Source organism: Tachysurus vachellii, chromosome 11 (assembly GCF_030014155.1).
Source record: "Tachysurus vachellii isolate PV-2020 chromosome 11, HZAU_Pvac_v1, whole genome shotgun sequence".
In the NCBI taxonomy this organism is placed as follows: domain Eukaryota; kingdom Metazoa; phylum Chordata; class Actinopteri; order Siluriformes; family Bagridae; genus Tachysurus; species Tachysurus vachellii.
Genome location: NC_083470.1, coordinates 14030955 through 14042700, shown reverse-complemented (window position 1 = coordinate 14042700; position 11746 = coordinate 14030955).

Below are 11746 nucleotides of genomic sequence, written 5' to 3'. Positions count from 1 at the left end.
ATAAAGTGTGTACACACATTTTTATTGTCTAGAAAGTATCCATAATCCACTCCATAATCCCCCTGTCCTTCTCCCAGTCTTTGCAGTACAAAAATATGATAATATATTTCATTATCATAGAAATGTTCTATGATAATGAAATATTTAGTTTTGTTTGTTGTTCCACTTTTACTGTAAATGTTCACGAAGAAAGCATGGGGCAGATTGATTCAATAGGCTTCTAGTATTAGATCCAGTTAGTTCTCATTTTTAACTACTAGGTGCAATAATAATTATGGAGCCAAATGCTGCAGTGAAAATATTATAATACTATAATATATTAAGAAAGGCAAGCAAATCAATGGAAACAAATCACTGATCATGAAAAATAGGTAATTTGTAATCCAGTGTATTTTAAAATGTATGTTGGTGTAAATGATAACCTCAGGAAGATTAATATTTACTGAAAATATAATTTATCAGAATTTTCAGAAAAACACAAACTTTAGCTCTATTCTTGTTTGTGACCTTTTACAAGCATGCAAGCAGTGTTGACTGGTTGCACCACTCAGATGTGCCACATATATGTACAAACCCGATTCCAAAAAAGTTGGGACACTGTACAAATTGTGAATAAAAAAGGAATGCAATAATTTACAAATCTCATAAACTTATATTTTATTCACAATAGAATATAGATAACATATCAAATGTTGAAAGTGAGACATTTTGAAATGTCATGCGAAATATTGGCGCATTTTGGATTTCATGAGAGCTACACATTCCAAAAAAGTTGGGACAGGTAACAATAAAAGGCCGGAAAAGTTAAATGTACATATAAGGAACAGCTGGAGGACCAATTAGCAAATTATTAGGTCAATTGGCCGCATGATTGGGTATAAAAAGAGCCTCTCAGAGTGGCAGTGTCTCTCAGAAGTCAAGATGGGCAGAGGATTACCAATTCCCCCAATGCTGCGGCGAAAAATAGTGGAGCAATATCCGAAAGACGTTTCTCAAAGAAAAATTGCAAAGAGTTTCAAGTTACCATCATCTACAGTGCATAATATCATCCAAAGATTCAGAGAATCTGGAACAATCTCTGTGCTTAAGAGTCAAGGCCGGAAAACCATACTGGATGCCCATGATCTTCGGGCCCTTAAATGGCACTGCATCACATACAGGAATGCTACTGTAATGGAAATCACAACATGGGCTCAGGAATACTTCCAGAAAACATTGTCGGTGAACACAATCCACCATGCCATTTGCTGTTGCCGGGTAAAACGCTATAGGTCAAAAAAGAAGCCATATCTAAACATGATCCAGAAGCGCCACCGTTTTCTCTGGGCCAAGGCTCATTTAAAATGGACTGTGGCAAAGTGGAAAACTGTTCTGTGGTCAGACGAATCAAAATTTGAAGTTCTTTTTGGAAAACTGGGACGCCATGTCATTCGGACTAAAGAGGACAAGGACAACCCAAGTTGTTATCAGCGCTCAGTTCAGAAGCCTGCATCTCTGATGGTATGGGGTTGTATGAGTGTGTGTGGCATGGGCAGCTTACACATCTGGAAAGGCACCCTCAGTGCTGAAAGGTATATCCAAGTTCTAGAACAACATATGCATTTTCCAACATGACAATGCCAGACCAAATACTGCATCAATTACAATTACAATTCATGGCTGCATAGAAGAAGTGGCCAGCCTGCAGTCCAGATCTTTCACCCATAGAAAACATTTGGCGCATCATAAAGAGGAAGATGTGACAAAGAAGACCTAAGACAGTTGAGCAAATAGAAGAGTGTATTAGACAAGAATGGGACATAGAATTTGCACATATTGTACAATATCTCAGCCATTTCGCACATACTATATTAACACATACAGTATTAACACTGGTCAGTCGGCGCTGTTTCTGTGACTGTTTACTATTTATTGTCTTTTGTGTATTGCATTTTTTGTACTTTTTGTATTGTCTTGTAACTTTGTGTCTGCACTGTCATTGTCCTGCACTGTCTTGTCCTGCACTGTCTTTTGTCCTGCACTGTCTTTTGTCCTGCACTGTCTTTAGTCCTGCACTGTCTTTTGTCCTGCACTGTCTTGTCTGTCTTGTTTGTCTTGTCCTGCACTGTTTGCACCAGGTTGCACAGTTGCACTTTATGTGGCTAAGACTACTTACAAGTCTTTAGCCCTGTCTTTGTTTTTATGTAGCACCTTGATCCTGGAGAAACGTTGTCTCATTTCACTGTGTACTGCAACAGCTATATATGGTTGAAATGACAATAAAAGCTTCTTCTTGACTTGACTTGACTTGACAACATTCCTATTCCTAAACCTGAGCAACTTGTCTCCTCAGTCCCCAAACGTTTGCAGACTGTTATAAAAAGAAGAGGGGATGTCACACAGTGGTAAACATGGCCTTGACCCAACTTTTTTGAGATGTGTTGATGCCACAAAATTTAAAATTAACTTATTTTTTCCTTAAAATCATACATTTTCTCAGTTTAAACATTTGATATGTCGTCTATGTTGTATTCTGAATAAAATATTGAAATTTGAAACTTTCACATCATTGCATTCTGTTTTTATTCACAATTTGTACAGTGTCCCAACTTTTTTGGAATTGGGTTTGTAATATTAAGTATTTATAATAGATAAATCAAATTGTGAATATTATGCAGTATTTGTCAATTACACCAGTGTCACATCACAAAAATTTCCTAGAACCTTCTCATCAAACGAATACCAGATCTAAAGGCAAGGAGTCTTGGTGCTTATTTGGTGTTCATAGAACCCCAGACACAAAAAAAAACTGGTGATTGTGTTATGCTGTGGGGGAGCATTTTGCTAAGCTGGTTTAAACCCACTTGTCATTTTAGAAGGAAGGGACACTAAAAATAAATACAAATTTATTCTGGAAGATCACACACATTCAATGATTAACATTTTTAACCGTTCCATCCTTCAGCTACAGTTACCAATAAGTATTGAGGCTATTCTAGTAGCTCATATTATATGTCTTGTATCACCTGCCCATCATAACTACCAACTGTGTTGTGTGACACTTGTATACATTAGGCATCAATGTCATGACAATAGGAACACTTCTTAGGGCTGCACAGAAAGGTGCACGGGCATGACTGCCACTCTAGCAGACCTTGAGATCTAAATCTTGAGAAGTGTAAGATTCAGAGAAAATGCATGATGATGGCCATGTTTCAGCCGCATAGACTTTCTGGAGAACTGCAGTTGAAGTGGCATGTAATAGTAGAAGCTAGGCATTAAGACCATCTAGGAATTGTCGAAATTGTAGAATTTGTCAATGCATATTGTGGTCATGGTTGTCTCTAATGTCTGAATTCTGCAGAGAGTAATGAATTTATATGAGAGGAGGAAAACTGGTTAGGCCATGGTGGGCTTGGGTATACTGATGTAGCAGTTCTGTCAGCTTGGTTAGGAGAATCAAAACATATAGCAATGTGATGGATATGTTTAATAGGTAATATCACTATGTTTTACAAAGGAATGAGAAAAAGACTGTGGGTCTTACTATATTCAACTCACATTTACTTGAGTTTACTCCCAGGTCACATAGTATATACTGTACATACATGTTTACATTTACATTTATGCAACTGTCTTATCCAGAGCTACGTACAAAAGTGCTTTTAATAAATACTTTAACACTGGTTCACTAGGTTACAGACTTAAGATACCATCAACCTAAAACTCTACACATACTGTACAACAAACAGGGAAAAAGTGTTTCAGGAAGAGATAGGTCTAAACCCATTATTTGAAGATAGCCAGAGACTCAGCTGTTAAGACATCTAGAGGAAGTTTCACCACCTTAGTGCCAGAATAGAAAAGAGTCTTTCTGTATCAAGTCAGGAAGCTTTTATTGTCATTTCAACCATATATAACTGTTGCAATACAACAGTAGGTAACAGAAGGAAAGAGTATTCCTACCTCTTACCCGGAAAGATGGTGGGACCAGTTGAGCAGTGCTGGTAGCACTTAAGGTGCGAGGTGCAGTGCAAGGAGTGATAAGATAAGTGACCATTTTTGGCATTGTAGGCAAGCATCAGTGTTTTGAATCTGATGCGTGAAACTATAATAAGCCAGTGGAGGGAGCACAGTTGTGGGGTGGTATGTGAGAACTTTACCAGGTTGAAAGCAAGTCATGCAGCTGCATTTTGGATCATTGCACAAGACGAATTGTGTTCATAGTTAGACCTGCCAGCAGTGAGTTGCACTAGTCCAGTCTTAAAAATTACAAGAGACTGAACAAGTACAGCTGTTGGCAGATGCCAGCTTAGCTGATCTAGCAGCATGTTGTTTTCCAGAGAGAGCCAAAAGGGCTGTTTCTGTGGAATGTGCTGCTTTAAAGCCAGACTGGTTGGGATCTTGGAGGTTGTTCTGTGAAATATAGAAATACAGTTGATTATACACAATGCGTTCAAGAATTTTTGAAAGAGAAGAGAGAAGTGATACCGGTCTGTACTTTCTGATGACTGATGGGTCCAGAGAAGGTATCTTCAGTTTCTTCATACAATCTTTAGGGAAAAAAGAAAGTACACTATATATTTTAATTTCTATGTTTTAATTGTTAGGGATAAATAACAATTGTGTGGGCCTCACCAATTTCTTTTTCACTTGGTGAATTTCAAATTGTTTGGAGGGGATTGTTTGATGAGGAGCAACAACAGAACTCTGACAACACTCTGGACGGCTGGTTGTCACATGGTTAAACTTGAAGACAGTGGTGAACCTTTTGAAATCATAAGAAGTGGAATAAATAATCTACAATCAACAAGTATGTTAATTTGTTTTTTTACATCATAGCGGCAAAATGTCAGATAGAAAATATGATAGCAGGACACAAAAATGGACCAGGACCAGGATATACTGAAGAAAATCTCTAAATTGGCTCAATATGTCAATTCTGTCAAATCTTCATCAACACAATTACATAAGGAAGATGAAAAGCAGGGGGACTGCCAGCTAAGAGCTAACATCAGCGTAGTTGAAACAACTGCAGTGGGTTCCTTATCTGTAGCTGCAGCTAGCTCTTTGTAGTCTGATACAGACTGACACTTCAAACACAATAGTAGGTAATACCACCAGGACTCCTGGAATTCCTCGTGCTGCAGAGAGGGCCAAAAGGCTCCGTATCCCACTACCAATAACTCAGATCCTGGTTCCTGGGATAAAATTATTGATGAACATACAAGGACATACTGTGTTAAAATGGGACCTTAAACTTGTCAGCAAAAGATTCAACCTTGCAACCACCCAAAGAGTAGGATGAAACCTTAACCACTAAGCTACCCCATCCCATCACAATATCCTCATACCTCTCATCAACAATATGTTTAAACTTTACTGAACGGATGGGTGAGCAGGTTTTTAAAGAGATATTTATGTAAAAAATGTAGAAAAGTACTTTTTGGTCAGTGTCAAATTTATTCCAGCTTTGATTGTACAGTCTAATAGCAGTAGGCATAAAAGACCGTCTGTATCGCTCCTTCAGAAACTTAGGATGTAACAGTCTGTCACTTAAGGAGCTGCTCAGAGATGAAACTGTTTCATACAGGGGGTGAGAGTCGTTCTCCAGCAATGATGATAGTTTTGCTACCATCCTCCTTTCTCCCACCTCCTGTACAGTGTCCAGAGGAATTCCCAGGACTGAGCTGGCCTTCCTGATCAGCTTGTCCAGTCTCTTCCTCTCTGCAGTAGAGATGCTGCTGCACCAGCATACCACACCATAGAATATGGCTGATGCCACCACAGAGTCAAAAAAGGTCTTCAGTAGCTCTCCCTGCACTCCAAAAGACCTTAGTCTCCTCAGCAGAAAGAGTCTGCTCTGCCCTTTCTTGTAGATTGCCTCAGTATTGTCTGTCCAGTCCAGTTTGCTGTTCAGATGAACACCCAGGTATTTGTAAGAGTCGACTCTCACAAGGTCCTTTCCCTGGATGTTCACTGGTGGTAATAATGAATTTTGTTTGTGCCTATGGAAATCCACCAGCAGTTCTTTGGTTTTCCCCCCATTTAACTGGAGGCAGCTCCGTTGGCACCAGTCCACAAAGTTCTGGATCAGTCCTCTGTACTCCCTGTCATCATCATCCGTGATCAGACCGACAATGGCAGAGTCATCAGAGAACTTCTGTAGGTGACAGGTTGCTGAGCTGAACATGAAGTCTGCAGTGTAGATGGTGAAGAGGAACGGGGCCTTCACACACTTCTAGGTTACTGTGAACTGCTGTAACATCATGACCTCCCTTCCAAACAGCCAGAAGAAACCTTCACCCGAGTTTTGACACACTTCTAGGTCCAAATTACTTCCACTGCCTATGAACATTTAAGCATCATGAATGCCAGCCTCGGTGCAAAGTATTGTTCCTTATTGTGCATATCAAGCCTTGTTTTCATTGTGTTTGTCTGTGTGTATGACCATGTTTGTTTCTGACCACGTTTTTTGCCTGTTTTTTGCCCCTCGGATTTATTTGCTAGTGTTTTTGGGCTTTCCTGGTTTTCTACTGTTTCGCTTGTTCTCTTGACATCTCTTGGATTTGTTTGCTGGTGGATTTCTCTTAATACATTGCTTATGGATCCTACACATTCAGCCCCCAGAGCTTCTTTACAGAATACTTTGCCTATGGAGGGTCCAGCGGATGTCTCTCAGCTTCAGGCGATCATCACACAGCAAGGAATTTCCATTTGCCCAATGTGTTCCAGGAACAGATAGCAGCCCTACAGGCTACACTGAGACCGCTCGGACCACCTTCGAAAAACTCAAGGCCCGTTTTACTACAGGCCCCATTTTGAAACACCCCAACCTCTACCTTTATAGTAGAGGTTGATGCATTCAGTTGTGAAATCAGAGCAGTGGCCTATCAACATCATGGCAAACCCGGAAAAAAAAATGCCCATGTGCCTTTTTTTCCAGAAAATTGACCCCCCCCAATGCAAACTACAATGTGGGCAACTGGGAAATCCTGTCAATTAAGAAAGCTCTGGAGGAATGGTGACACAGGCTTGCAGGGTCCAAGCATGCTTTTCTGGTAATAAAACTTAAAGTACATCAGGACTGGCTTAGAACTTAAAGGAACTTAAACAGGAATGGCAAGCGCCTTAACCCCTGTCAAGTGAGGCGTTCAATTAATTGTCACTTAGCAACCAGGTACCAAGAACAGAGAGCTGACACACTTTCACGCCATCATGACCCGATACACCAAGCTACATGCCTTGAGCCCATCATAGTTCTATCCATATTACATGCTCTGTGTCATTGGGACATTTTGGAGGATTTACAACAGGCCCAACAGTTTAAACCCCCACATTCAGAATGCCCCACCTCCAGACAATATGTCCCCACCACCTTGTTCCCTTGAGTGCTCCACTTGGTCCACACAGCTCCTAGCTCTGGCCACCCAGGTATTCAAAAAACATCTCTTCTCCAAAATGCCTTCTGGTGGCCCTTCCTTGCCAGGGATGTTGAAGCTTATGTCAAAGCCTGCCCAAACCGTGCCCAGTCCAAAACAAGCCAGCAGCTTCCCACGGGACTCCTAGAACCACTGCTTATTCCGCAGCAACCCAGGTCTCACCTCTCTGTTGTTCTTATTACAGATCTTCCTGACTCCAATGGATATACAACGATTCTCATAGCCACTGACCGATTCTCGAAAGCCTGTTGTCTCATACCTCTAAAAGGTGCCTCCCACAGCCATGGAGACTGCTTTAGCACTTTTCTATCAGGTGTTCGAAGTCTATGGCCTTCCAGAGAACATTGTGTCAGATAGAGGCACACAATTTACCATTAGACACTTTTTACTTTTCTTCCAAATACAGTGCCTTGCAAAAGTATTCATACCCACTGAACTTTTCCACATTTTGACATGTTACAACCACAAACAAAAATGTATTTTATTAGGATTTTATGTGATAGATCAACACAAAGTGGCACATAATTGTGAAGTGGAAGGAAAATGATAGATGGTGTCCAGATTTTTTTTTTACAAATAAATATCTGAAAAGTGTGGTGTGCTTTTGTATTCAGCCCCATTGAGTCAAATACCTTTCGTTGCAATTACAGATACAAGTCTTTTGGAGTATGTCTCTACCAGCTTTGCACATCTAGAGAGGGAAATTTTTGCCCATTTGTCTTTACAAAATAGCTGAAGCTCAGTCAGATTGGATGGCGAGCGTCTGTGAACACCGATTTTCAAGTCTCGTCACAGATTCTCAATTGGATTTAGGTCTGGTCTTTGATTGAGCCATTCTAACACATGAATATGCTTTGATCTAAACCACTCCATTGTAGCTCAGGCTGTATGTTTAGGGTCATTGTCTTGCTGGAAGGTGAACCTCCACCCCAGTCTCGTCTTTTGCGGACTCTAACAGGTTTTCATCTAAGATTGCCCTGTATTTGGCTCCATCCATCTTCCCATCAACTCTGACCAGCTTCCCTGTCCCTGCTGAAGAAAAGCATCCCCACAACATGATGCTGCCACCACCATGTTTCACGGTGGGGATGGTGTGTTCAGGGTGATGTGCAGAGTTAGCTTTCCGCCACGCAGAACGTTTTGAATTTTGGCCAAAATGTTCAATTTTGGTCTCATCTGACCAGAGCACTTTCTTCCACATGCTTGCTGTGTCCCCCACATGGCTTGTCACAAACTGCAAACAGGATTTCTTATGGCTTTCTTTCAACAACGGCTTTCTTCTTGCCACTCTTCCATAAAGATATGTGGAGTGCACAACTAATAGTTGTCCTGTGGACAGATTCTCCCACCTGAGCTGTGGATCTCTGCAGCTCCTCCAGAGTTACCATGGGCCTCTTGGCTGCTTCTCTGATTAATGCTCTCCTTGCACGGCCTGTCAGTTTAGGTGGACGGCCATGTTTTGGTAGGCTTGCAGTTGTGCCACAGTCTTTCCATTTCTAGGTGATGGATTGTACAGTGCTCCGTGAGATTTTGAAGGCTTGGGATATCAATTTCTAACTTAACCCTGCTTTAAACTTCTCCACAACTTTATCCCTGACCTGTCTGGTGTGTTCTTTGGGCTTCATGATGCTGTTTGTTCACTAATGTTCTCTAACACACTTCTGAGGGCTTCACAGAACAGCTGTATTTATACTGAGATTAAATGACACACAGGTGCACTCTATTTACTAATTAGGTGACTTCTGAAGGCAGTTGGTTTCACTGGATTTTAGTTAGGAGTATCAGAGTAAAAGGGGCTGAATACAAATGCACACCACACTTTTTAAATATTTATTTGTAAAAAAAAAAATTTGGACACCATTTATAATTTGCATTCCACTCTATTTCATAAAATCCCAATAAAATACATTTTTCTTTGTGGTTGTAACATGTCAAAATGCGGAAAAGTTGTGGTTATGAATACTTTTGCAAGGCACTGTATATATTTTACACTGTTTGGAAATATTGGTTTTCTTTGATGTTAGTCCTCTTACTTGGACTTCTGTGTCAACTTGAATTTCCCCTATGGGGGATTAATAAAGGTACATTTCTTTGCATCCCATCTATTGTCATCTCATCTCATCTCATCTCATCTCAAGGATGACTGGCCACTGAGATATAAGAAGGGATGTGCTAAGAAATATAGGTCCCTGAGTTACATGGTCTATCTTGTCAGTTGTTGCTGGGCCTGATGTTTGCCACCAGAAAGTTGTTTTAGCTAAGGGTCATGGGCCAGATTCAACTTTGTGCCAGAATTCAAATGTCTGCCAAGCTCACACTGTTGACTTTAGCTTCAATGCAGAGTCAGAGCAGGGAATGTCCCAGTCTTACACAGTCTCCTTGCCAATGGCAAGACAGTGAATATATATATAGTATATACAGAGCTATAGAATGAATAAAATGGTGAGTCAATGCAGAAAAATCAGATAATTACACAGCATAAAAAATAATGTCTTATGTCTAAAAATGTCTTAATTTGTGTTTAAACCAATCACATATGATTTCATAATTTATGACATTATATGTCCATGGAATTTAAATTATTTACACAATATGTATTTCAATGATAAGCTTATGCTTTTCTAGAAATGTAAGCATCATACTCATAATCTACATTTCAGTTGAGTAAATTATAACATGTTTAGCAGTCTATGTGACAATCTAATAGTCCCCTATACTGTACACAGCAATAAAATCACAGCAGTACTCCCCAATGATCACCAAATCTGTATAGATTCTTTCACTTAAAACAGTCCACTAAAACCTAATATGAAAACAAATGCAAGCTGGACTGAAGACTTGGCTTCCTTATAATGCATCCCCTAGCAAGGTTCTAAACAGGATACACAGTACAATTGCACATGTACCAGAATACAAAGAACACAAACAAAAGAACACAAAGTAAAGCTAAAATTAAACGGTAAGAATTTTTATTAAAACCCTGTCAGATGTCAGGTGTTAAAACTCTGGCATATATGGCATAAATCCTAAAAAATGCATTGACAGTTAATTAGCCAGCTGCAATAGTTTACTTATTGCAGTTCTTATTTCATAAGATAGCCTACAAAAAGCATTAACCATTATTATGACAAAAATCTCTAAGGCATGTTATTTCTAGCTCATTAGTTAAAGACACAGAATGACTGCACTATAGCACACAGCATAAATCCAAACATTCTTATTTTTGTTTTATTTTGTTTTTTTCTGGTGAATTCATGGTGACAACAGACTAGGAAGGTCAGTCTAGCCTTCTCAATCTTCTCTATCTTCAGCTCCAACTGGTTCCCTAGATGTTCCAAAGCCAATTGCGAGATATAATCTTTCACACACAGTGGAACAAGCCTGATGCAGTTCTATCTGGGGCCAACCAGAGAGCATCTATAAAATCCACCTCAGCTGGACCTCTCATTTTACAGGCACAATCACAGACAGTAAACTCAGTAACCCTAAAGAAGGACTGATTTCCTTGTTCTTTTGGTCACCCACATCCTGTGACCATATGTGAGGTTAGGGATGTACACTGACTGGTAAGCAAATTCAACTGCTTACACAATCACATTGCAGTACAGTGACTGCTCGAGACCTATTCCATTTGTCTTGTTAGCTCTTTCCATCATTCTTGTAAACAATACGACAATCCAGGGGTATATAATAAGGATGTTATTCAGTGCCACACAAATGCCACAGGATCCACAGGAATCTCTAAACCTATTAAATACATGTAGATAAGCATACACTTATCAACAGGGATGGAAAGTCTAATAATCTCTATATAGTTCACACTATTATTCATTCACAAAAAAACCTTACTTGAATTTATTTTAAAAAAATAATAATAATTTATATATATATATATATATATATATATATATATATATATATATATATATATATATATATATATATGTATATATATATTTGGTTTTAAAACATGCATGTGACCCCATTAGACTGTATGCTATTTCACGTTGTGAAATTTCAATCTGCAATTTTAAAGCATTAAATTTCGAGACCCAATATGAATATATATTTTCATCCAAAATTCTAGATTTAATCTGTGGTAGCAATATCTGAGGTAGTGGATACAGGTAAGCATCCCATGCCCAATGTTTACTTTTATGTGCCACATCAACAGCTCATTAATCATAAGATATAATATATTATAATCATTTTTCATGTATCATTCATTCATTCATTCATCTTCTACCGCTTATCCAAACTACCTCGGGTCACGGGAAGCCTGTGCCTATCTCAGGCGTCATCGAGCATCAAGGCAGGATACACCC